Source organism: Sarcophilus harrisii, chromosome 2, assembly GCF_902635505.1.
Source record: "Sarcophilus harrisii chromosome 2, mSarHar1.11, whole genome shotgun sequence".
NCBI lineage: Eukaryota > Metazoa > Chordata > Mammalia > Dasyuromorphia > Dasyuridae > Sarcophilus > Sarcophilus harrisii.
Genome location: NC_045427.1, coordinates 355935212 through 355938833, shown reverse-complemented (window position 1 = coordinate 355938833; position 3622 = coordinate 355935212).

Sequence of the window (3622 nt, the reverse complement as noted above, 5' to 3'; positions counted from 1 at the left end):
GTGTCTTTCTCAGTCTCTCTCTCTTTCTCTCTCTCTCTCTCTCCTCACCTCTTTCCTCCCCCCTTCTCTCTCTCTTCCCCCCCCTCTCTTCCCCTCTCTTTCCTCCCCCCTTCTCTCTCTCCTCCCCCTCCTCTCTCTCCTCCTCCTCCCTTTCTCTCTCCTCCCCTCTCTTTTCTGTCTCTCCAAACAAGCTGTACTTGATTGTTGTTTATTTCAGTGAAAAGGCCCTTCCAATTGAGATTTTGTGATTTGGATGAGGAAAGTATTAGTAGGCATGACTAGAACCAGCATCTATGATCTTTGAAGAAATATAGAAATTAAGAAGAGGGGCCTTCACAGAAATGTCATCCTGAAATAGCTAGTATTTTGATTTTCAAAACACTTACAAATATTATCTCATTTGATCCTCACAATAACCCTGGGAGGTAATTGTTTTCATTATTCTCATTTTTCAGATAGGGTGTAATGTCCAGGCTAGTTCTCTGGAGAATAGGACCAGCCTTGATCTTAGAAGAGGAGAGCAGGAGGCAGGAGAGCCACCAGGAGGATGGTCAAAAATGGAATGTTTCATTTCCAGTCCTTCTCAGCCCTTATATACCTTTAGTACAATTACATCATTATAGTATATTGAATATGTGTGAACTAGAGAACCATTTCATCACCATACTATGTATATATGTGAACTAGAGAACCATCATCTCATTAATTCCACTGAGTTAACACCTTGTTTCATGTATATTTCTCCAGAGTTCTGGCCCTCTACAATAGGGAAATGGATGAATGAGGATATTAGAATAAGGACTGTCTTTTGCCTTTCTTTGCATTCCCAGTATTTAGTAAGGCAAAAGACAGCAGAGAGAGACTAACAGGGACAGAACCAGAGAGAAACACAAAGAAAGACATAAGGAGGAGGAGAAGGAAGAAGGAGAAGGAGGAGTTTTTTTATTTTTCAAAACATATGCATGGATAATTTGACAATATTGACCCTTGCATAGCCTTGTGTTTCAGATTTTCTTCTCCTCCCCATTTCTTCTCCTAGATGGCAAGCAATTAAATATGTTACACATGTTAAAATATATGTTAAATCCAATATGCATAAATATATTTATGCAATTCTCTTGCTGCAGAAGAGAAATCAGATCAAAAAAAAAAAAAGAAAGTAAATGAGTAAGAAAACAAAATGCAGGTGAATAACAACAAAAAGAGTGAGAATGTTATATTGTGATCCACACTCAGTTCCTGAAGTCCTCTCTAAGGGAGTAGATAGCTTTCTTCATCAAAAAATCATTGGAACTGGCGTCAATCATCACATTGTTGAAGATAGCCACTTCCATCAGATTTGGTCCTGATATAGTATTGTTGTTGCCATGTACAATGATCTCCTGGTTCTCTCATTTCACTCAGTATCAGTTCACGTAAATCTCTCAAGCCATTCTAAAATTATTCTCCTAATCATTTCTTATAGAACAATAATATTCCATAATATTCATATACCATAACTAATTCAGTCAATCTCCAACTGATGGGCATCCACTCAGTTTCCAGTTTCTTGCCACTACAAAAATGGCTGTTACAAACACTTTTGTACTTATGGGCCCTTTCCTTCCTTTAAGATCACTTTGGGATATAGGCCCAGAAATACTGCTGGGTCAAAGGGTATGCACAGTTTAATAATTTTTTGGACATAGTTCCAAATTACTCTCCAGAATGGCTGGATCCATTCACAACTCCACCAATAATGTATTATTGTCCTAGTTTTCCCATATCCCCTCCAAAATTTGTCCTTGTCTTTTCCTGTCATCTCTGCCAATATGAGAGGCGTGTCAATTCTCTTTATATTTTAGAGATGAGGCCTTTATCAGAGCCCTTAAATATAAAAATGATTTCCCAAATTATTGCTTCCCTTCTGATCTTGTCTGCATTAGTTTTGTTTGTACAAAAACTTTTTAACTTAATATAATCAAAATTATCTATCTGGTATTCAATTATGAATTCCAGTTCTTCTTTGGACACAAATTCCTTCCTTCTCCACAGATCTGAAAGGTAAATTATCCTATATTCCTGTAATTTGCTTATAGTATCACTCTTTATGTCTAAATCATGAACCCATTTAGATCTTATCTTGATATGTGGTATTGTGTGGGTTGAGCCCTAATTTCTTCTATATTAATTTCCAATTTTCCCAGCAGTTTTTGTCAAATAATAAGTCAAATAAATATCCCAAAAGCTGCAGTCTTTGGGTTTGTCAAACACTAGATTGCTATAATTATTGCTATTTTGGTCTGTGATCCTACCCTATTCTACTGATTGATTACTTTATTTCTTAACCAGTTCCAAATGGTTTTGATGATTGCTGCTTTATAATATTGTTTTAAGTCTGGCACAGCTAGGGCACTTTCATTAACATTTTTTTTTCATTAATTCCCTTGAAATTCTTGACCTTGTGTTCTTCCAGATGAACATTGTTACTATTTTTTCTAGATCTGTGAAATAATTTATTGGGAGTTTGATTGGCATGGCACTAAATAAGTAGATTAATTTAGATAGTATTGTCATTTTTATTATATTCTCTCAGCCTACCCATGAGCATTTGATACTTTTCCAACTGATTAGATCTGACTTTTATTTGTGTGGAAAGTGTTTTGTAGTGGTGTTCGTATAGTTTCTGACTTTCCCCTGGCAGATAGATTCCCAAATATTTTATACTATTGACAGTTATTTTGAAAAGAATTTCTTTTTGTATCTCTTGTTGCTGTACTTTGTTGGTAATATATAAAAATATTGATAATTTATGTGGATTTATTTTGTATCCTGCAACTTGGCTAAAGTTGTGAATTGTTTCTAATAGTTTTTAGCTGATTCTCTAAGTGTATCATCATATCATCTGCAAAGAGTGATGATTTGGTCTCCTCGTGACCTACTCTAATTTCTTTAATCTTTTAATCTTTTTTTTCTTCTCTTACTGCCATAGCTAACATTTCTAACACAATATTGAATAGTAATGGTGATAGTTGGCAGCCTTGTTTCACTCCTGATCTTATTGGGGATAGTTCTAGTTTGTCCCCATTACATATGATGCTTACTGATGGTTTTAAATAGATGCTACTGACCATTTTAAATAAAAGTCCATTTATTCCTATATTCTCTAGTGTTTTTAATAGGAATGGATGTTGGATTTTATCAAATGCTTTTTCTACATCTGTTGAGATAATCATATTATTTTTATTGGTTTGGTTATTGATACAGTTGATTATGCTGATAGTTTTCCTAATATTGAACCAGCCCTGCATTATTTGGTCATAGTGTGTTATCCCGGGAATGACTTTGTGTAATCTCATTGTTAACATTTTATTTAAGATTTTTGTATCAATATTCTTTAGGGAAATTGGTCTATAATTTTCTTTCTCTGCTTTCACCCCATCTGGTTTAGCTAGCAGCACCATATCTGTGGCATAAAAGGAATTTCCTAGGACACTTTCTTTCCCTATTTTTTCAAATAGTTTATATAGTATTGAATTGTTTTTTGAATGTTTGGTAGAATTCACATGTAAATCCATCTAGCCCTGGGTATTTTTTCTTAAGGAGTTGATTAAAAGCTTGTTCTATTTCTTTTTCTAAAATG